Source organism: Nicotiana sylvestris, chromosome 9, assembly GCF_000393655.2.
Source record: "Nicotiana sylvestris chromosome 9, ASM39365v2, whole genome shotgun sequence".
NCBI classification, from domain to species: domain Eukaryota; kingdom Viridiplantae; phylum Streptophyta; class Magnoliopsida; order Solanales; family Solanaceae; genus Nicotiana; species Nicotiana sylvestris.
The window spans coordinates 47,864,464-47,889,449 of NC_091065.1; positions in this window are offsets into that span (position 1 = coordinate 47,864,464).

A 24,986-nucleotide genomic window follows, 5' to 3' on the forward strand; every position below is an offset into this window, starting at 1 on the left:
TGCAGTTACAAGCTAGTAGTCACAGCTAATGTCAAGCATCCAATTAACAATCAACATGTCCATTCACTTACGTGAAGTTGTACGAATTAGAATATTTGAACATTCAGTCGTAGGAAGTTAATCAACGACATTTATCAAGTCGACTATACTAATTATAACAGGTAACAATCAGTCGTTCATATAAACCAATACATACAGGGACCTGAAGGGCTTCGGACAACTTTGGTCAATCATTGGTGTCACACCTCCTTTTTACGCGCCCGCCCCGAAGGGTTAAATGCGCGAGGGAGTTTTTCCAATTTAAGTGACAATATTCGAAATGGGATTATTTATTTAATTCAGAGTCGCCACTTGGGAAAGGTTTGGCTTTTGGTGTCCCAAGTCACCGGTTTATCTTGAATCCCAAATCGAGGAAAATATTCGACTTTTCCAAATGAAGTCTGCGAACCAGAAATTCTAAGTAAGGAATTCTGTTGACCCGAGGGAAGGTGTTAGGCACCCTCGAATCCCGTGGTTCTAGCACGGTCGCTTAAATTGTTATAATGGCTAAATATCTGATTTAAATATATGTTATGACTTACGTGCTTTTATTAAGTTTAAACCGCTTTTATTATTATCATTTATTTTTATAGAATTGCAACGTCGTGAAAATGCATCTCGAACCACGTCACAATCAATGCACCCGTGGTCGTCGACACATTTTGACTCCGTTGAGATTCGGATTTGGGTCACATCAATGTGCACCCGTGTTTAAGAAGGTTAAATTATTAAAGGTGCGCCTAAAGCAACTAGCGTATTGTTATTTTGGGAAGGCCGTAAAATTCGCTAAACGGCCTGTCCCGAATTCTAAGTATTTTAATATATACATTTAGAGGGCCCCGCAGCTTGTGCATTTTTGTTTGTCGAGGCTCGTCTCATTTTTATTTAAAAGGATAAACCTACAGTGACTATATTTTCTATTAAGTTCATCTCTAAAATAAAAGAAAATTTCTTAATTATTTACATGCTGAAAAACGTAACTTATTTATTAAGTTACGACTAATGTGAACGGAAAATTGCGATCGCGTTTGTACAAGGAAAAACTGCTTTAATTCTACATTCTATTATTTACTAATACTAGAGCATGAGATAGATACACAATAATATCAAAAACAGATTAATTCAACTAACATTATTAGATGAAGAAGTTATACATATGCAATCCATTACTTATTAATAAATCGACTACATTTTTATATAAAGAAAGGAAAATTATATTCAAACAACAAATCTAAACAGTTCGGATTCAACAGGAACAAAGCCTGATTAATATTTCATTTTTTGCTTCAAGCCGAGATTGTACAAATGTGTACCTGGAAACAGCAGTACAAGAACAAAAGAAGTAGGAGTCAGCGACAGTAATAACGCGGCAACAGCAGGTTTCAGCAACACCGCAAAACCAGTAAAAACCAGTAGAATAACCCAGTAACAGATTGAAAACTCAGCAGTGCAAAAGTACAATCGCAGTCAAAGCAGAAGAGAGAAAAGATACGAGATGCAGTAGTTTCTGACTTTTGAATGACACTCGAAGAAGAGCAAACAGAATTGTTCGAGTGAAAGTTCAAATTGTCTTTCTCTTTTACTATCACAAACTCTCTCCCAGTATAAAAGTATGTCCACTCTCAAGTGTAAAAAGAATCTGTCAACTCTCTCTAAAAATCCTCTCAATAATATTCAACTCTTTTTCTCTCCCCCAAAAAATCTCTCTTAAAACTCTCAAGTCTCCCCCTTTTAATGTCAAGAATGACTCTATATATAGCAAGACAAGTCTTCAATTCTCAACCCCAAATTATTCCCCCAATGGCATGTTGTGTCCCACTATTAAATGTCTTCTTTAAATAAATATCACATTCCCAACCCATTACCATATGTCCCCTATGCCTACATTAAATAAGTGCAAGATTCCTCCCCATTATGTTTTGTCTTGTCCCCATTATATTAAACAAGTACATCAAAAACCCCACCCCATTATATTTGTCCCCCATGCTTAACATAAAGAATCAAAATAATGTTCAATTACCAAATTACCCCTCCGACCTTATTGCAATTACAAATCTACCCCCGAATGCAATACAATTTACCAAATTACCCTTCTGCTCTAAACAATCAATTAATCATAACTCAACCAAAATATAGTCAAGATGACCAATTTCTCAACAATCTTCAACAACAATTTATATGAACATGATGAACAACACAAACTCCAAATTAATGGAAATAAATCAACCATATCGGGAACCAATCCTGGTTAATTTAGACCATTAATGGATGAACAAAGAGACAATGATACAAACAACAATATGCATGATTCAAATTAAATCAAGCAAATCACAAACAAACATGAATTCACATTAAATCACTGGATTTAAACATGAACTTCAAACAAAGATGAACATGAATTAAATCTGTTTTTAAGCGACAAACATGACGGATTCTAACGATTCAAACAACATTAACATTTTCTGGAAAATTTATAACAACATGAAACAAATTGAAGAAATAATTAATTAAATTTCAATTTGAATCTAACAAGCATTAAACTAACAAATATTCATTTAAAACAACAATACGAACATGAAATAAACATGAAAAACAATTAATTAATCTTTCATTTGGAATCTGAAAAATTAATTTAACAAACAACACATGAACATGAACTAAAAATTAATTCAAACGATAAACAAAACAAACATTTGCCGATTTTAGATTCCGAAAATATCAAAACAAAATACGGACAAAATAAAACTCAAAAATCTACTAACCGGAGATGAGCAACGATGAATTCGATCGTATGGACTGTTTCGATGAACCTCAAACATGGGAATAAATCTGTCCGGACTCAACGGCGAACTCAACGACGAACTTACCTTTCTTATAAACTTGAACGAACTCAAAACGACGCTCGAGGACCTCGACTAAAACTCGACCGAACGAAAAGGTGGCAGCAGCTGGTCTGAAGATACAACAGCTGGAAGTGCTTGGTTTGTTCACGTGAAGAAGATGAGTGCAGCAACAATAGCGTGAAGACAGCTTGGCCATGGTGATGCCCAAGCTCGAAGAGAACGAAACAGCAACGGAGGTCGTTTGGCCATGGAAACGAACGGTCGACGAAGTCTGTTTGGAGGTGAAGAAGCAGCAGCTGGGGGGACTGGATGTCGAGCAACAGCAGTCATGGTGAGCTGCTTTCGTCGTTCATGGTGAAGCATCTTGGAGAAGATGAAGCTCGACCAAACGACGACGAACTCGACGGAGCGGAGCAGCAGCTCGGAGAAGATGAAGCTCGGAGAAGATGAAGCAACAGCTGGTTGACGAGGAGGAGGAAGGTGGTCGACGCAGCACGCAGAAAACTCGATCTTGAAGCAGCGTCAATGGCGGGAAGGCAGCTCGGGTGGTGGTGTTTGGACGTGAGGGAGTCCGGACTGCGTCCATGGTGGTGGTGTTCGCGGTGGGAAGGTGATGGGTGGTGGACGCAGAAGAAGGGAGCTGGTTTGGGCAACCATGGATGGGGTGTTCTTGGAGTTTGGAGAAGAAGAAGCCAAAATGGGGGCGGATGGTTTAGGTCCCTTTTTTAGGATTTTTTGTTCTTTCTTTTTTTTCTTTTGTTTTTGTGTCTTTGAAATGCAAGATAGGGGTATTGGGTTATAGATTGGGTTAATGGGGCGGACCGGGTCGACCCATGTTGAGATGGACTGGGTCATGGAGAAGGTTGGACAAATGTTTGGGCCTGGGGTTGAATTTTGAAGAAGTGGCCCAATCCGATTTTTCTTTGTATTTTTGTTCTCTTTTCTTCTTTTATTTTCTAAAACTAAATTATAAAAATACTTAAATTATTATTAAGAACTAAATTAAATTATAAAAGCGCAAATTAACTCCCAATAACAATTAACGCACAATTAAGTAATAATTAAGCATAAAATTGTTCATTTGGACATTAAATGCTAAAAATGCAAAAGATGCCTATTTTTGTAATTTTTAATTTTTGTAAAACTAATTTAATTACTAACAATTGTAGAATGAAATCCTACATGCAAAATGCGACATATTTTTATATTTTTTATTAATTTAACAAATAAGCAAACACAGACAAATACAAATAATTATCCAAAAATATCACAAAAATACTCAAAATTGCACACCAAGGAAAATTATTTTATTTTGCATTTTCTGGGAGTATTTCTCATATAGGGCAAAAATCACGTGCTTACAGCTGCCCCTCTTTGCCCGAAGACACGAAGGGTTTTTGCGCAAAGATAAAGTGAGCGATTTTTGCCTATCCGAGTACTCCGTGTGAAGCATTTTTTTGAAAAAGATTTAACCGAACCTCTGCTTCAAAGGTTTCCTACATATCCCTGGCTAAAGGGGAATCAGGTTAATGTAGTTCGGGAAGTTTTGGTAGCTGGGACTACCATGAGATTGCAATGCTTGCTGTTACTGCTGTTGCTGTTGTCACCGCTGCTTTACTGACCGCCTTATTACAACCAAAGAAAAATTGAAACTGAACTAAACACTTATATGCATGTCAACTGCTAGTTACAAGATTCCTATCTATGATTCTTTTGCGACTTGATCTTGGGTCTTAGCTGATTCTGCTTGTAGACTCCGATCTGAATCTTGATGCTTGCAAGTTGTAGGCGCCTATTTATTTCTGCGATACTGAATAGGACGGGGTTGGTAGAACTCGGGACCTTGATCAAATCTTGGAGCGATCCGCCTTCCATTTTCTCCGGTGTCTCGGGATATCTTTTTTCTTTTTCTTCTTAGATTCTGAGTTGAGACTCATCTTGTGGGTCGTTTCGATCCGTGTGGCTCGAGGTTAGACCTGCGGGAAAAACAAATGAACGAAATTTTCTGCCCCAGTTTCACTAGGAAAATTTCGTGAATTATTCGCCAGGAAGTGCATAAAATTGATGAAAGAGGATATGCATGCTCAGTTCAGGGTTGGAGCCCTAATATCGACTAGCTGGGGAAAGGTTCAGTTTAGAGTCGAAACTCTAATACTGACCAACTGGGGAAAAGTTCAGTTTAGGGTTTAAAACCCTAATGCTGACCAAAGAAAAAATTCAGTTTAGGGTTTAAAACCCTAATGCTGACTAAAGGAAAAGTTCAGTTTAGGGTTTTAAAACCCTAATGCTGACCAAAGGAAAAATTCAGTTTAGGATTTAAAACCCTAATGCTGACTAAAGGAAAAATTCAGTTTAGGGTTTAAAACCCTAATGCTGATTAAAGGAAAAAGCTCAGTTTAGGGTATAAAACCCTAATGCTGATTAAAGGAAAAAGTTCAGTTTAAAGTTTAAAACCCTAATGCTGATTAAAGGAAAAAGTTCAGTTTAGGGTTTAAAACCCTAATGCTGACTGAAAGGGAAAGGTTCAGTTTAGGGTTTAAAACCCTAATGCTGACTGAAAGGAAAAAGTTCAGTTTAGGGTTTAAAACCCTAATGCTGACTGAAAGGAAAAGTTCAGTTTAGGGTTTAAAACCCTAATGCTGGCTGGAAGGAAAAGCTCAGTTTAGGGTTTAAAACCCTAATGCTGACTGAAAGGAAAAAGTTCAGTTTAGGGTTTAAAACCCTAATGCTGACTAAAGGAAAGAGTTCAGTTTAGGGTTTAAAACCTTAATGCTGACATGCATGGAAAAAGCTCAGTTTAGGGTTTAAAACCCTAATGCTGGATGAATGGAAAAAGTTCAGTTTAGGGTTTAAAACCCTAATGCTGACTAAATGGAAAAGTTCAGTTCAAGGTTTAAAACCTTGATGCTGATCAAAGGAAAAAGTTCAGTTCAGGGTTTAAAACCCCAATGCTGACTGAAAGGAAAAATTCAGTTTAGGGTTTAAAACCCTAATGCTGACTGGAAGGAAAAGCTCAGTTTAGGGTTTAAAACCCTAATGCTGGCTGAATGGAAAAAGTTCAGTTTAGGGTTTAAAACCCTAAGGCTGATTAAAGGAAAAAGTTCAGTTCAGGGTTTAAAACCCTAATGCTGACTGCATGGAAAAGCTCAGTTTAGGGTTTAAAACCCTAATGCTGGCTGAATGAAAAAGTTCAGTTTAGGGTTTAAAACCCTAATGCTGATTAAAGGAAAAAGGTCAGTTTAGGGTTTAAAACCCTAATGCTGACTGCATGAAAAAATTCAGTTTAGGGTTTAAAACCCTAATGCTGACTAAAGGAAAGAGTTCAGTTTAGGGTTTAAAACCCTAATGCTGACATGCATGGAAAAAGCTCAGTTTAGGGTTTAAAACCCTAATGCTGGCTGAATGGAAAGAGTTCAGTTTAGGGTTTAAAACCCTAATGCTGACTAAATGGAAAAGTTCAGTTCAGGGTTTAAAACCCTGATGCTGATCAAAGGAAAAAGTTCAGTTCAGGGTTTAAAACCCTAATGCTGACTGAAAGGAAAAATTCAGTTTAGGGTTTAAAACCCTAATGCTGACTGGAAGGAAAAGCTCAGTTTAGTGTTTAAAACCCTAATGCTGGCTGAATGGAAAAAGTTCAGTTTAGGGTTTAAAACCCTAAGGCTGATTAAAGGAAAAAGTTCAATTCAGGGTTTAAAACCCTAATACTGACTAAAGGAAAGAGTTCAGTTTAGGGTTTAAAACCCTAATGCTGGCTGAATGGAAAAAAGTTCAGTTTAGAGTTTAAAACCCTAATGCTGACTAAAGGAAGAATTCAGTTTAGGGTTTAAAACCCTAATGTTGATTGCATGGAAAAGCTCAGTTTAGGGTTTAAAACCCTAATGCTGGCTGAAGGAAAAAGTTCAGTTTAGGGTTTAAAACCCTAATGCTGACTAAAGGAAAAATTCAGTTTAGGGTTTAAAACCCTAATGCTGACTGCATGGAAAAGATCAGTTTAGGGTTTAAAACTCTAATGCTGGCTGAATGGAAAAAGTTCAATTTAGGGTTTAAAACTCTAATGTTGACTAAAGGAAAAATTCAGTTTAGGGTTTAAAACCCTAATGCTGATTGCATAAAAAAGCTCAGTTTAGGGTTTAAAACCCTAATGCTGGCTGAAGGAAAAAGTTCAGTTTAGGGTTTAAAACCCTAATGCTGACTGCATGAAAAAATTCAGTTTAGGGTTTAAAACCCTAATGCTGATTAAAGGAAAAAGGTCAGTTTAGGGTTTAAAACCCTAATGCTGACTGCATGGAAAAAGCTCAGTTTAGGGTTTAAAACCCTAATGTTGGCTGAATGGAAAGAGTTTAGTTTAGGGTTTAAAACCCTAATGCTGACTAAATGGAAAAGTTCAGTTCAGGGTTTAAAACCCTGATGCTGATCAAAGGAAAAAGTTCAGTTCAGGGTTTAAAACCCTAATGCTGACTGAAAGGAAAAATTCAGTTTAGGGTTTAAAACCCTAATGCTGACTGGAAGGAAAAGCTCAGTTTAGTGTTTAAAACCCTAATGCTGGCTGAATGGAAAAAGTTCAGTTTATGGTTTAAAACCCTAAGACTGATTAAAGGAAAAAGTTCAATTCAGGGTTTAAAACCCTAATACTGACTAAAGGAAAGAGTTCAGTTTAGGGTTTAAAACCCTAATGCTGGCTGAATGGAAAAAAGTTCAGTTTAAAGTTTAAAACCCTAATGCTGACTAAAGGAAGAATTCAGTTTAGGGTTTAAAACCCTAATGTTGATTGCATGGAAAAGCTCAGTTTAGGGTTTAAAACCCTAATGCTGGCTGAAGGAAAAAGTTCAGTTTAGGGTTTAAAACCCTAATGCTGACTAAAGGAAAAATTCAGTTTAGGGTTTAAAACCCTAATGCTGATTGCATGGAAAAGCTCAGTTTAGGGTTTAAAACCCTAATGCTGGCTGAATGGAAAAAGTTCAGTTTAGGGTTTAAAACCCTAATGCTGACTAAAGGAAAAATTCAGTTTAGGGTTTAAAACCCTAATGCTGATTGCATGAAAAAGCTCAGTTTAGGGTTTAAAACCCTAATGCTGGCTGAATGGAAAAAGTTCAGTTTAGGGTTTAAAACCCTAATGCTGACTAAAGGAAAAATTCAGTTTAGGGTTTAAAACCCTAATGCTGACTGCATGGAAAAGCTCAGTTTAGGGTTTAAAACCCTAATGCTGGCTGAATGGAAAAAGTTCAGTTTAGGGTTTAAAACCCTAATGCTGACTAAAGGAAAAATTCAGTTTAGGGTTTGAAACCCTAATGCTGATTGCATGAAAAAGCTCAGTTTAGGGTTTAAAACCCTAATGCTGGCTGAATGGAAAATTCAGTTTAGGGTTTAAAACCCTAATGCTGACTAAAGGGAAAATTCAGTTTAGGGTTTAAAACCCTAACGCTGACTGGCTGGGGACAAAATTCGAGAACAACAGCTGACCTTTTTTTTTTGAATTTTCTTGTTTTAGTAGAAGATAAAAGGGAGTTTCGTGGAAACTTACCTTTCGAGTGAATTCCTTATTGCCGAAATGTTTCTTGTACCCATGTACCTTCTTCTTTGGGCGACGCCTGCTTCTTGCACGGTTGTCTTGGATTAAACCTGTTTCAACTTTTCAGACAAAGAACAATTGTTAGTTCGGAAATGATGGTCGGTTTGGTGACATTGATCGTTCCCGATTGCTTTGTTTCGTCTTCATTTCTGTTGCGAAGTCCCGCCATTGATTTGATTCATATGTCGAAACCCTTTAGACTGCTCAGGCTTGCATTTCCAGATTCTGTGATGATTTGCCTCGTAAGACTCTTTTTCTTTTCTCTCTTTTTTTGTCCCGTTTTGCTTGGAGGTTTTCAACGGGGATTTTATTGGAGGTATTCTATGGGGATTTGTACAAAAGGAAGCCCTGTGGGGGAATATTTACAAAGTGGATTCTTTGTGTGGATTTTTGTACAATGGGGCATGCTGGGGATTTGTTTCGAAGCGGGCTTTCTAGGATTTGTTGGGGTAAGCTTGTTGGGGAATTTTTACAAAGGGACTCGCTGGGGATGTGCTGGGGAAATTCCAACGGGGATTTTTTTTTATATATATTGGGGAGACTCTGTGGGGGATTGTACAAGGGGAGACTCTGTGGGGATTCGTCCGAAGGCGGACTTGTTGGGGGAAATTTTTCTTTTTCCTCTTTACTTCGAACGCCATCAAACATCATGATTCATCAAGTTTGGACAGACGTACCAACGAAACGGGGTGTTTTCCTTCATGAAACGGAACTCCGTGAAAACAAACCTGCCACCTGCCCTTTCCGGTGTATCCTGAACTTGGGGTTAAAACATAAAAGGGATTCGAAGAGGAATAAAGAAAGGAGAAAACAAATTTCAGGAAGGGAGTGTCCCTTTTGGGACGAGAAAGACTTATTTGAGGAAGATAACGCTGGCTTTAAATGACATGACATGCTCTTTGGACTGGACGCCTGACCTTCCATGAACTTGCGTTTCCCTGAACCAGAACGGATCTGTGATTCCAAACCGGTGGAACTTTGCCGAGACCTCCTTGGGGTGGAGTCATTCTTTTCGGCCAACAGCGCCCTTTGCGGGTTTTCGCCGGCTGACCTCTCTCATTTCTCTTCCTGTAATCGCTTGATAGCACTCTTTGTGAGTTTTTACTAAACAATCTCTCTCATTTTGGTTTCTCTACTCCCGTCGCCTCGTGGTGCCCGAAGGTTTTCACCGACGAGACTCTCTCATTTTATCTCTCTCAATTCAGAGTGTGTCGGTCTCCATTTGTGACGCTTATTGGTTTCCCAATATCTTTGGTAATTGATTTGAAGGCTTGTGCTTGGTAAAGAGAGGTAGATGATACTAACTTCTAAACTGCTCGACGTGCCCCGGTTTCAATTTCAGGATGAATGGGATTTTATTGTTGGTGTGACTGAACCTCAGGGAGAGGCTGCCTACGTATCCTTTCGGAATCAAGTCAAACGTAGTTCAGGCTCAATCAATTGTTGGTTTTTTTTCGGAGCATCAGGGATTTTTTGATCCTCAAACCTAACTGCAATGGCTAGTCGCGTGGGACTTAACCTTTCCAACTTTATTTTGCCTTTGTAGGTCTTTCTTTTCTGTCTTCTTTCTTCCAACTTCAATTTTAGAGCATTTGGGGGTACCTTGGTTTCTTCGACTTTGCTGAGGCGATTAGCCATGTGAAACTCAACCCTTTCAACTTCAATTGCCTTTATAGGCGCTTTAATTTGATTTTCTCCTTCCAAGAGTTTTGATTCCTGAGCATCGGCCGCCATGGCCAGTCGAGGTCGACTTGATGCACCTGCTGAGGCTGGGTGCCTTTTGCACATTAGCGTGTATCAAACGAAAGCCCTGTAAATCAGTCTTGCCAATCTTTTTTTGTCTTGGTTTTGGAACAGTGTTAGACCAAAAGGGATTCAAAGAGAAATAAATAATTGAATGGAGAGAGTTTAAACTAGAAGTGTCCCTTTCGGGGAAAGGAGAGAAGGACTTATCCGGAGTACATGCGGACTTCAATGAACATGACATGCCTTTTGGACTGGATGCCCGATCTGTGTAAACCGTCTGACTCCCAAAAATTTATCACAACTTTGCTTTGAATACCGAGGAACCTTGCTAGGATTCTGTTGATGACGGTGGTTGTGAGGATCTCATTTTCGATCATGGGCGCCTTTTGCGGGTTTTCACGAGCTGGCATTTTCATTTAATTTCTTACCATCTCCTTATAGTGCCCGTGTGGGTGTTCACTAACAAGACTTCTCATTTGATTTTCTCTACTTACCGTCGCCTTACGGTGCCCATGTGGGTTTTCACCAATAAGACTCTCTCATTTTATTCTTCTCATTTTGTTGTATCAGGTCCAAATAACTCCATCCTCCCATTTTGAACCGCTTTGCCGATTGATCAGAAGGACTTGAACAAGGTTTGGGGGAAAAAGAATTTGGGTTGAACTACAACTTTGGAACCTTTTGGGCGGGATCATTGCCGAACCATTATAACTTCTGCCCCAGTTTCACTTTTGGGGGACTTCTTGGATTTTATTTTGGTGTGACTGAACCCCTTACCTACGTATCCTTTCGGAATCAAGTCAGACGTAGTTCAGACCACTTTTGTTTTTGGATTTTTTTTTGTATATATATTTTCTTATTTTTCCAATTCTTTCTTCTTCTTTTTTCATTTTTCTTTTTCATTTTATTTTCAATAATATTTTCAGGTTCCAAAGAGGGTAATCAAAGAAGAGTAACCAGCTCAAATGGGTTTTGCAAAGGGTTGATAGTGTTTGGGTAGCGAGAATGAAAGCCTTCGTCATCTCAAACGGACAAGATTTTATTATATAAAGGATCCAACATAGTACCTTTTGACTGCATTTGCATCGACAGTTATTTCAAGGACATTTCCTTCGATGTGTCCCAAGTACAACGCACTCTTTCTGGATGTACTCTTGTTGTAATGTATGGACCTTTCCAATTTCGGGAATCAATTTTCCTTCAGTTGTTCCAACTCTTTGTCTTGTTTCCTTAAGCTATTCTTCATGGCGACCAAATTCTTGATTCATTATTTCGAGGTCTGACAGAGTTTTAAGATCCGGGCATGAAGTCCGCAAGCATGTCATATTATTGAAATCTGCATTTACCAGAACTAAAAGAGAATGAGAAAATTGACAAGATTTAAGAAAAAAGACATTCCGGGAAAATGAAATATCAATTTCATTTGATTTTTTTTTTGTTTTTTTTTTTTAAAATTTTTGAAGATAGAAGGGTTTACATCGGAAATTAAGACAATAAAGTAAAACATCTGGATCACACCCTGAGATAATCCAGATGCAGAAAGGATAGCAAGACAGGCTACCGAGACTCCCGTCTGATGGGGAACTTTCAGGCTTGACAATCATTTTTTGGCTTTTCTTCTGTCTCGGCAATGGCTGCAATAGCCTTCAGTGCCGGATCAAATTCCTCAGCTTCACAGATCATTCCGTCTATTGGCCCATTTGTGAGAGTAGGCAGGGGAATGTTCATCATATTAGGAACCTTTTCGTCCCGGGGAACGATTCTTTCAGCTTCAATCAAGTCTTCAACTGCCATTTTGAGGGTCCAATGACCAACAGTCCTTTGTACCGTGCCCCACTGCTCCAGAGTGGCATTCACATCTAGTATCAGCTCGATGCGGGGAGGGGGGACTCGGTGTTTGGCCGATTTGGGGCCACTGGCTGCAGCAGACTTCGCCTGACTAGCTTTTGGAACAAGCCTGAGTATGATTCACCAATAGAGGTGAACTGATTCCTTTTGAAAGACTCTCTTGGGTGAGGATTGTACTGATGAACATTTGATTGGGGGACTATATGGAGCTTGGTAAGGATGGGCGTTTCTGGGAGGTGGAGCTCAGTTTTGTGTATAATGTTGTGGCGCGTGCGAGGCTGCTCATCACTGCATACCAACAAAACCAATCACCTGAACAGAACCTGGCTAATTTACTCACACACACAACCTTGTTAGTTTTGAAGCATTTAACATATAGGAAATCGCAAGATGGGATGCAATGCACCTAAACAGTTAAACGTTTTTACCATGTGTTTGAACGGGTTGCATGTTTCATCCCGACCCTAAACTAGCCCTCTTCACTATGTACCTCTTTTCTTTTATTCTTGCCTCTCTTTAGTCACTCTTGATCTTGTTTTTGCCGCTCTTTTATTTTTTTGCACTCTTTTTTTTTCTATTTTCTTTTTCACTCGATTTTCTTTTTCCTTTTCTTTCAGTTTTTTTTCTCAATTTATTTTATAGTTATGATCGAATCCGATGGAGATTGCCTACGTATCATGACCCCGCATGAATCAGATCTTGCGTAGTTCGGGCCGAATGAAAGGTAAAAGCAATGAAACATTTTTTTTCATAATAAAAAATTGGGTTTCAACACTCACAAAATGCAACCGAACGGTTATTTTTTGCAAACGTGGCCCCTTCCAAATTTCACATGAATTTTGAGGCCGGGGAGGATCATTTTACAAACTTGTCCGTTCTTTTACGAAAATAACCTTTCGACAACTGAAAGATACTCTAAGGCTACTTCGGCAAGAACGGTTTAAGACGCGACCGAAGCTGGCTCGGCTTATTATGACAAAATTCAAACGGTATTCACCCAACCGCTGACTCTTTGTTTTTTTTTTTTGGTTTTTTTTTTCAAATTACAATAAAAACCTGGTGTTGCAAATACGGCCCTTCAGCGCCTCGGGGCGAAGGTTTTTAAGGCTGTGTGGGTCAACTGGATAAAAAATACTAAACAAGACCCAAAGGTGGCTGTTTATGCAAAGTCAGCCTTCCGGCGTCCCTTTCGGGAACATTCGGCTATTTATGACAAAACAGCATCACCTGACTTATTTATGACTCTTTTTATCGTTTTTTTTTCAAATTAGAAAACTCAATATTGCCAACACGACCTTTCAACGCCTCGGTGACGAAGATTTTAAGGTTGTGTGGGTCAACTGGACCAAACCTTAAAAAATGACCCAAAGGTGGCTGTTTATGCAAAGTCAGCCTTCCGGCGTCCCTTTCGGGAACATTCGGCTATTTATGACAAAACAGCATCACCTGACTTATTTATGACTCTTTTTATCGTTTTTCAAATTAGAAAACTCAATATTGCCAACACGGCCTTTCAACGCCTCGGTGACGAAGATTTTAAGGCTGTGTGAGTCAACTGGACCAAACCTTAAAAAATGACCCAAAGGTGGCTGTTTATGCAAAATCAGCCTTCCGGCGTCCCTTTCGGGAACATTCGGCTATTTATGACAAAACAACATCACCCGACTTATTTATGATAGATTTAAATTTGACATATATTTTTGGTTATTTTTAGCAAAAGGGAAGGTTGGACACCACCTAACTTATTTATGACAAAATTTAAAATTTGACACGTTTTTATTTATTTATTGATTTTTGGCTATTTTAGCAAAAGGTGGGGTTGGACCCGATGAGGGTTGCCTACGTATCTCGCATCCTACGAGAATCAAACCGGCATAGTTCTCGGGATCGTGAATGGAGTAAGTAAACTAACTCTTTTTTTTTTGGAATTTTCGAAAGAAATGCTTTAAAAGAAGAAAGAAGATATTTTTTTTTATTTTGATTTTTGTTTTATTTTTTTTAAATAAAGACTTCTAAAAAAAGTTATTTGCTTTTGAATTGAACTTTGGGAATATATATATATATATATTTTTTATTTTATTATTTTTTTTAAAAAAAAATGTGTTTGGTTGATTTTTCATTTGTTTCACCTTTTTCTACGGAAGAAAGAATATATTTTTTGATTTATGATGTTGCCTCTTAAATTTTGAAAGAGGGACTTTTAAGAAAATGATTTGGAATTTCTGAGTTTTTATTTATTTACAAAAGCACTTCTAAAAAAAGCGAAAATATTTTTTGGAATTAATTTTTCAAATATTTATTTTTTATGGACATTTACAAAAGAAAGACTAAAAGAAAAGAGTATTTTTTTGGATTTTTGTTGCTGATTTTTAATTCTTATTTCATTTTTCGTATGAAAGACTTCAGAAAGAAGGAAACTATTTTTTTTATTTGAGTTTAAAGAAAACTTCTATATTATTTTTTATTTCTTTTTTGCATTTTCTAAGGAAAGATTTATAAAGAAGGAACTAAAGGAAAATATTTTTGGATATTTTTTGAAAATTGGGGTCGAAACCGATGAGGTTTGCCTACGTATCTCACATCCGGTGAGAATCAGACCCGCGTAGTTCGGTCAAATTAACCAAATTATTTTAGAACAAAATTCTTTCCTTTTATTTTTCAACAAACAACTTCCCAAAAATAAAAGACTATTTTTCTATCTTTTTGTTTTTCTTTTTCTTAGTAAATAAAACATTTTCCCCTTTTATTATCGCAAAATTTCGGCAGAGTTTTGACAGTAATTGGGCATTGCTATTTTTCAAAGTAGAAAATTAGCTCTATACACTGTTATTTTTTATTATTTTTTTTGTTGATATTTTTCAAATACTCCAAAGTCAGGCAGCATGCATGTCCGAGACAAATAAATGCACGGAAACAAATAGGATGCAACCGGATGGTCTTTTCATTTCAGGTTGCTAGCCCTAGACGGACCCAACCCCTGTGTTGAGTCCCCTAAGTCAAATGCAACATGATGCAAATAAGCGTTCCTACTAGGGATCCGGCATGAAGTCAAGTTATTCTAGGTTCGTAACCTGGGTATTTGTTCTAGACTGTGTACCCGAGCGGACAACTCGAGTCGAGGAGGGGGCTACGTACCGGGGACCCGCGAGATCGTCCGGCTTTGTAACTTGTCCGACCTCTTTCTTATTTCAGGTATTGACACTAACAGAATAGGGAGTCTCGACCAGCGAGCTTCTCCCCGGAGGTAAGAAGAGAAGGGTTTCGGCACAGTTTATATACAGTTCAGATAATATCAAAGCGGTAAAAGACAACATTTAGCACGTTATGCAAAAACATGTAATAAAGATCAGATAATAAAGCCAAATATAACAATTATTCTAAGCTCGAATTCTTGAACCCTGAACCAGTGGTTCTGGGTAAATTTCCCTAGCAGAGTCGCCAGAGCTGTCACACCTCCTTTTTGCGCGCCCGCCCCGAAGGGTTAAATGCGCGAGGGAGTTTTTCCAATTTAAGTGACAATATTCGAAATGGGATTATTTATTTAATTCAGAGTCGCCACTTGGGAAAGGTTTGGCTTTTGGTGTCCCAAGTCACCGGTTTATCTTGAATCCCAAATCGAGGAAAATATTCGACTTTTCCAAATGAAGTCTGCGAACCAGAAATTCTAAGTAAGGAATTCTGTTGACCCGAGGGAAGGTGTTAGGCACCCTCGAATCCCGTGGTTCTAGCACGGTCGCTTAAATTGTTATAATGGCTAAATATCTGATTTAAATATATGTTATGACTTACGTGCTTTTATTAAGTTTAAACCGCTTTTATTATTATCATTTATTTTTATAGAATTGCAACGTCGTGAAAATGCATCTCGAACCACGTCACAATCAATGCACCCGTGGTCGTCGACACATTTTGACTCCGTTGAGATTCGGATTTGGGTCACATCAATGTGCACCCGTGTTTAAGAAGGTTAAATTATTAAAGGTGCGCCTAAAGCAACTAGCGTATTGTTATTTTGGGAAGGCCGTAAAATTCGCTAAACGGCCTGTCCCGAATTCTAAGTATTTTAATATATACATTTAGAGGGCCCCGCAGCTTGTGCATTTTTGTTTGTCGAGGCTCGTCTCATTTTTATTTAAAAGGATAAACCTACAGTGACTATATTTTCTATTAAGTTCATCTCTAAAATAAAAGAAAATTTCTTAATTATTTACATGCTGAAAAACGTAACTTATTTATTAAGTTACGACTAATGTGAACGGAAAATTGCGATCGCGTTTGTACAAGGAAAAACTGCTTTAATTCTACATTCTATTATTTACTAATACTAGAGCATGAGATAGATACACAATAATATCAAAAACAGATTAATTCAACTAACATTATTAGATGAAGAAGTTATACATATGCAATCCATTACTTATTAATAAATCGACTACATTTTTATATAAAGAAAGGAAAATTATATTCAAACAACAAATCTAAACAGTTCGGATTCAACAGGAACAAAGCCTGATTAATATTTCATTTTTTGCTTCAAGCCGAGATTGTACAAATGTGTACCTGGAAACAGCAGTACAAGAACAAAAGAAGTAGGAGTCAGCGACAGTAATAACGCGGCAACAGCAGGTTTCAGCAACACCGCAAAACCAGTAAAAACCAGTAGAATAACCCAGTAACAGATTGAAAACTCAGCAGTGCAAAAGTACAATCGCAGTCAAAGCAGAAGAGAGAAAAGATACGAGATGCAGTAGTTTCTGACTTTTGAATGACACTCGAAGAAGAGCAAACAGAATTGTTCGAGTGAAAGTTCAAATTGTCTTTCTCTTTTACTATCACAAACTCTCTCCCAGTATAAAAGTATGTCCACTCTCAAGTGTAAAAAGAATCTGTCAACTCTCTCTAAAAATCCTCTCAATAATATTCAACTCTTTTTCTCTCCCCCAAAAAAATCTCTCTTAAAACTCTCAAGTCTCCCCCTTTTAATGTCAAGAATGACTCTATATATAGCAAGACAAGTCTTCAATTCCCAACCCCAAATTATTCCCCCAATGGCATGTTGTGTCCTACTATTAAATGTCTTCTTTAAATAAATATCACATTCCCAACCCATTACCATATGTCCCCTATGCCTACATTAAATAAGTGCAAGATTCCTCCCCATTATGTTTTGTCTTGTCCCCATTATATTAAATAAGTACATCAAAAAACCCACCCCATTATATTTGTCCCCCATGCTTAACATAAAGAATCAAAATAATGTTCAATTACCAAATTACCCCTCCGACCTTATTGCAATTACAAATCTATCCCCGAATGCAATGCAATTTACCAAATTACCCCTCTGCTCTAAACAATCAATTAATCATAACTCAACCAAAATATAGTCAAGATGACCAATTTCTCAACAATCTTCAACAACAATTTATATGAACATGATGAACAACACAAACTCCAAATTAATGGAAATAAATCAACCATATCGGGAACCAATCCTGGTTAATTTAGACCATTAATGGATGAACAAAGAGACAATGATACAAACAACAATATGCATGATTCAAATTAAATCAAGCAAATCACAAACAAACATGAATTCACATTAAATCACTGGATTTAAACATGAACTTCAAACAAAGATGAACATGAATTAAATCTGTTTTTAAGCGACAAACATGACGGATTCTAACGATTCAAACAACATTAACATTTTCTGGAAAATTTATAACAACATGAAACAAATTGAAGAAATAATTAATTAAATTTCAATTTGAATCTAACAAGCATTAAACTAACAAATATTCATTTAAAACAACAATACGAACATGAAATAAACATGAAAAACAATTAATTAATCTTTCATTTGGAATCTGAAAAATTAATTTAACAAACAACACATGAACATGAACTAAAAATTAATTCAAACGATAAACAAAACAAACATTTGCCGATTTTAGATTCCGAAAATATCAAAACAAAATACGGACAAAATAAAACTCAAAAATCTACTAACCGGAGATGAGCAACGATGAATTCGATCGTATGGACTGTTTCGATGAACCTCAAACATGGGAATAAATCTGTCCGGACTCAACGGCGAACTCAACGACGAACTCACCTTTCTTATAAACTTGAACGAACTCAAAACGACGCTCGACGACCTCGACTAAAACTCGACCGAACGAAAAGGTGGCAGCAGCTCGTCTGAAGATACAGCAGCTGGAAGTGCTTGGTTTGTTCACGCGAAGAAGATGAGGGCATCAACAATAGCGTGAAGACAGCTTGGCCATGGTGATGCCCAAGCTCGAAGAGAACGAAACAGCAACGGAGATCGTTTGGCCATGGAAACGAACGGTCGACGAAGTCTGTTTGGAGGTGAAGAAGCAGCAGCTGGGGGGACTGGATGTCGAGCAACAGCAGTCATGGTGAGCTGCTTTCGTCGTTCATGGTGAAGCAGCTTGGAGAAGATGAAGCTCGACCAAACGACGACGAACTCGACGGAGCGGAGCAGCAGCTCGGAGCAGATGAAGCTCGGAGAAGATGAAGCAACAGCTGGTTGACGAGGAGGAGGAAGGTGGTCGACGCAGCACGCAGAAAACTCGATCTTGAAGCAGCGTCAATGGCGGGAAGGCAGCTCGGGTGGTGGTGTTTGGACGTGAGGGAGTCCGGACTGCGTCCATGGTGGTGGTGTTCGCGGTGGGAAGGTGATGGGTGGTGGACGCAGAAGAAGGGAGCTGGTTTGGGCAGCCATGGATGGGGTGTTCTTGGAGTTTGGAGAAGAAGAAGCCAAAATGGGGGCGGATGGTTGAGGTCCCTTTTTTAGGGTTTTTGTTCTTTCTTTTTTTTCTTTTGTTTTTGTGTCTTTGAAATGTAAGATAGGGGTATTGGGTTATAGATTGGGTTAATGGGGCGGACCGGGTCGACCCATGTTGAGATGGACTGGGTCATGGAGAAGGTTGGACAAATGTTTGGGCCTGGGGTTGAATTTTGAAGAAGTGGCCCAATCCGATTTTTCTTTGTATTTTTGTTCTCTTTTCTTCTTTTATTTTCTAAAACTAAATTATAAAAATACTTAAATTATTATTAAGAACTAAATTAAATTATAAAAGCGCAAATTAACTCCCAATAACAATTAACGCACAATTAAGTAATAATTAAGCATAAAATTGTTCATTTGGACATTAAATGCTAAAAATGCAAAAGATGCCTTTTTTGTAATTTTTAATTTTTGTAAAACTAATTTAATTACTAACAATTGTAGAATGAAATCCTACATGCAAAATGCGACATATTTTTATATTTTTTATTAATTTAACAAATAAGCAAACACAGACAAATACAAATAATTATCCAAAAATATCACAAAAATACTCAAAATTGCACACCAAGGAAAATTATTTTATTTTGCATTTTCTGGGAGTATTTCTCATATAGGGCAAAAATCACGTGCTTACAACTGGGAACCTATATAAGTTATTTATGCGACGACTATCCTAATCGGACATGTTTATCATAGGATACGTTCAAATCACACACAGAAAACAATCGACCAAATAAAAGGTCTTTGACAGAGATGGAAGAAATCCGAATGAAAAATAACAAAAATAACAAACAAACACAACAAAACATGCTGACAATTTAATTAGCAGTTGAATAAAACAAAAAGGAAAAGAAAAACTTACCGAGAAATGTCCAAACAAAGTTGATCCAAATCTGACTCAACTCTGACCCTTTGAGGCCGAACAAACTTTAATCAGGGTGTTCTCACATAAGAACACCTTGATTAAGGTCTATTAGACCTCAAACCCTCGTTAAGGCTAGCCGGATTCCCCAGGTTCATGTGTTCTAAGGTCTGGATTTTTAGATCTGTTTTTTTAGAAGTTGTGGGTAGATTCAGACCAAACCAAGCCTGGTTTGGTCACGAGGGGGGTCAGGGAAGTGTCTGGTATGAAGATGGTGAGGTTTGGTATAGGTCCGGGTTTGACTCGAATCTTCAAATGAAGATTCGAGATGAAGGAAGGGGATTCGAGGCTAGGGGGTAATAGATCCATGTTCAGGAGAGTGAGGGGGCCCTAGGGTGTTCAAGAGGTGGTTACCGGCGTTCATGCCGCCGGGTTCTGGTGAAAGGGAAACTAGGGCGGCTGCTAGGGTTTCGGGGGGTTTCAAGGCTTGGTGAAGAAGATGGGGAAAGGTGGGGTTCGGATAGGGGGCGTGGGGTGTGAGGGAAGGCTTATATACGGAGTATAGGAATGGATCTGGGCCGTTAGATCAGATGATCTCAACGGTTTGGATCTGATGGTGAGGGGTGAGACGAGGTCGTTTGGCATTAAAACGGGGTCGTTTGGGTTTAAGTGATGGGTTGGGTTGGACCGGCTAAACAGGTCGGGTTACGGGTGCTGAGGTGGACCGTTGGATGGGTGTGTTTGAACGGCTCAGATCAGACGCATGATGCGGCGTCGTTTCGGGAGGTGGTCAGGGCAGGCCTAGTCTGGACTGGACTTGTGCTGGTTTGGGCCTATTTTTGTTTTATTTCCTCGGCCCAAACTGATTTTCATTCACTCTTTTCTTTTGTTTTCTATTTTTAAACAAAAAATGAAAAATAACAAATAAATGATAAAACAAATGAAATTAAAACAAACAACAATGTAACACTTCAACACCATTATCATGCCAAATTAAAATGTTCAAGCAAGTTAAATCACAACCTAGAACGGACGATGCACATATATTTTTGAATTTTCTTTTAACGACCGAATTACGGTTTGATTACCATGACAGACATGCTTTGTATTTTGATTGATAAGATCAAATGCAACATGGGCCAAACCACAAATGACCAGCAGTACATGTCATAAAAAAAATGAAAATTTGTACAGCGAGGTCATTGGTCACTATTTTTGTTTTCTTTTGGAGCGATTGTCCGTGAAGCAAAAATCACGTGCTTACACTTACGCCCCGGACACACCCAACGCCAAGCGTACTGGGCTCGCCTAATATAACTTTATGCAATTGTTGGTAACTAACCTGGTAAATCCTCAAATTTTCTTAATAAATCATTGACTATTCAAAATTACTTTTTTTTCTTAATCATAAATCATTAAGTTGAGAGTATTTTATGTCATAATTAAAATAAAAATTATTGCACGTTATTAAGACTGCTATGATAGTAAATTTTAAATAAATCTTTCATTTAAAAAGTATTTATTTATTAATTTTTGTTATGTCTTTATTGTATAATTGTCCATAAAAAAAATTTATAATTTTTTTCCTAAATATTATTTTTCACGTTTACAATATACAATACTTATTAATTTTAGCTCAGTATTAGCTAGCACAACTATTTACAAATAATTAGTTATCATGGTATAGTATGGTGCATTATGTGTCACTTTATTAACTTGTTGAAACTTAAAAATAAATGATGCTAGAGAATCATATTTAAATTGTGAATTATATTTTTATATAAGTTCTCTTTCAAATTAAAAGCATATTAAATAAAAGGAGTATTTAAAAATAATCAAATTATAATATCGAAATTCTTTCAAGATTCATTACTCATTAAGAGATACATATAAGATTTCGTATCGAATACATTACTTTTGATGTTTAAGTTGTGACGACGTTGCAACTAATTTGCATATTATGATATATGTCATACTTTTCGTATTATTTATAGTTGAATTATAATTTAGAAGTATTTTAAATGGATTAGTTGTTATAATTTTGTGATTTTAATGTAATTTTTAACTATTTTTTTTTATTTTATACTATCTTAAAATTCTTAAAATTAGTAAAATTTAAATATCCGTGGTACTTACGCCCCATGTCTCAGGGCTTAAGCCTCGCCTCGTCAGAGGTAAAACGCTTCGCCTCACGCCCCCGCCTTTTAAAACATTGGTAGTATCTTTATTTATACGTATTCATCATCAATTTTTAGAAGCGTTAATTATCCGTGAAATTACTATTCATACGAAAAAGTATAGCCTTAATCAGCTCATCCAAAGATTTGGATCAATATAGGCCACATTATTACTTATTAGCCATTCAGAAACAAAGCTTCGGAGAATTGAAAAAGAGCAAGACAAGTATATAGTTTTGATTGTATAATTTAATGCTATTTTATTGCATAACAAATCATTTGCTATATCTTTATTGTATAGCTATGAAACCGGGGGGGGGGGGGGATTACATACAATTACCGTTGGCGAGCTTTCTTTTTTTCCCTTTCTTTTTACCGAGTTAGACTATACCACCTCGATACATTCTACCATATAACCACCTCACTAATTGCATCTCATTAATACGAACAAAGGTTGTGATGGAGTGATAAATATTTATTAATTAAAGATTTTGGGTTTGAACTGTGAGTATGAATAAATAGTGGTTTATCTTTCAATATAAAACTTGTGAGCACGAATTCAAATTTAGTTAAACCTAATGCGAATAAGAAACAAAGAAAACATCTCACCCAATTTTTATTTGCGAGTTGGATCATTATTTTTTCATTGACTCAGACACTTACTTAACCCCCTAAAGTTTGACCAAACTTACTCATCATTTGTTGCTCCTACCAATTTTACATGTCATTTTGATGTGTTAATGTTAATTTCATTTATTTTTACAACAAATAACTAGAGTGTAACATTGTATAAATAGTTTCGATGGCACCCGATTAAAAGAAAGTCAAACAAAAATGAAGGTATGTGAACTTCCACTTAAAATTTCACCCTGTTTCACTTAAGTAAATTGTTAACTAAGGTCAAATTTTTCCTGTGAGGGTAATCTTTTTGACAGTAATATAGTATAAGAAGCCTTAATTTTGAATTAAACTTTCATTTAGCTTCATTATGAATATAACTTTTCTAAGTACATGTGCTCTCTTTCTGTACGAAAGATGAAAGAAAACAACAAAACTTATATGTATCTTTCATACTTTAACAAAATAAAGTGAAATTTACTCCAAAATTTAGTGTATATAATCGAGAGTACTGCATGTAAACAAAATATTGTTTGGCTGAAAAGCAATATTGGGGTTGCTTATATTGGAGTTAAAACAGGATTTTCCTACTTAGAAAAAGGAAACCATAAAAGTGAACGAGTGGATTCTTACCAAAATTAGGATCTAGCATATCGTTTGGCATTTGGCATTTGGCAATTGACTGCTTCGACCATAGTCTTGGATATAGACAAGGATCAAGACCCATATTGTCCATTTGAATTTTACATATAATAAAATAACTTTTCTCGAAAATATTTTACCACGTAAAAGTTTATGCTAAAAATTCAGCAATTCAATTAAGAGGAAAGGATACTGACAACGTGTAGTGGGATAAATGTAATGACAACTGAGTAAAATTGGAGATATAATAATAAGAAAACAGTAAAAGATTTTATTCAGTAGTGGAGCGTCCATCAAATTTTGGTGAGTGTGATGGTGCTTCGTAAAAGAGGAAAAACAAGAGCAAAAGAATCAAGCTAAGCTAATACAATATGTTAAAATGGAGAGAAAGATTGATAGTATATGAGAACTCTACACGTCATATTTGTAGAGATTTGATTTTGGTCAACAATGTGTCACCTAAACTAAATGGGTGCCGATAGTAGGCTAGCTGGTGCCAAGGACGTACGCAGAATTTTCAGTAAATGGTGTCACAATTAATTGATGGCCGATAACCCAAAGGAGTTCAGGGAGATGACCAGATTGAGAAACTGAGTACAACAATAGTAAGCTAGCACCTAAATGCTTGTCAAGTGGTATCACTTTAGATAATGTGTACAAATTTACTGTTCGCATGTCATTTACAGCTTCGATGTAAAAATTGAAGCGTCATATTGGCTCGTTTGGACAAGACTTGACGTGAAAATGTTAGTGAGCTGGTCCAAGTGGAGTAAATATCCCGTACACAGCTACCTGGTTTTTGCCAGCGTCTTCGGTAGGTCTCTGATGGTTTGGCTCACCTCTCTAAGCTCTCCTTACCAACACAATGTATTTTTATTCTTACGGTTATATTGCTAGTTAATGAAAGAAAGAGTTAGCCACAGACAAAAGCGGATCCCTCCGTGAGTTTAATTTTTAAGTTTTCTAATATTGAACTCGTTATATTTTTAAAGTTATGAATTCATATATATTATTTTTGTAATTTTAATAAATTTTTACATATAAACTTTTACGAGTTCAATTAAACTCGATGCATATACACTACATTGGCCCCTCGCCATAAACAATTAGGAGCCATTTGGTTCATGGAATAAAGTGAGATAAGATAGTATAAAATTTGGGATTAAATTTATCTCATATTTGATTTGAGGTATTGTCACACCTCCTTTTTGCGCGCCCGCCCCGAAGGGTAGAATGCGCGAGGGAGTTTTTCCAATTTAAGTGACAATATTCGAAATGGGATTATTTATTTAATTCAGAGTCGCCACTTGGGAAAGGTTTGGCTTTTGGTGTCCCAAGTCACCGGTTTATCTTGAATCCCAAATCGAGGAAATTTTCGACTTTTCCAAATGAAGTCTACGAACCAGAAATTCTAAGTAAGGAATTCTGTTGACCCGAGGGAAGGTGTTAGGCACCCTCGAATCCCGTGGTTCTAGCACGGTCGCTTAAATTGTTATAATGGCTAAATATCTGATTTAAATACATGTTATGACTTACGTGCTTTTATTAAGTTTAAACCGCTTTTATTATTATCATTTATTTTACAGAATTGCAACGTCGTGAAAATGCGTCTCGAACCACGTCACAATCAATGCACCCGTGATTGTCGACACATTTGGACTTCGTTGAGATTTGGATTTGGGTCACATCAATGTGCACCCGAATTTAAGAATGTGATTTAATTAAACCGCGCCAACAGAGTCTAACGCGTTATTATCTTTGTAGAAGGCCATGAAATTTATTAAATGGCTTATCTTGAACTCTAAATAATTATCGTCAGTTGTTG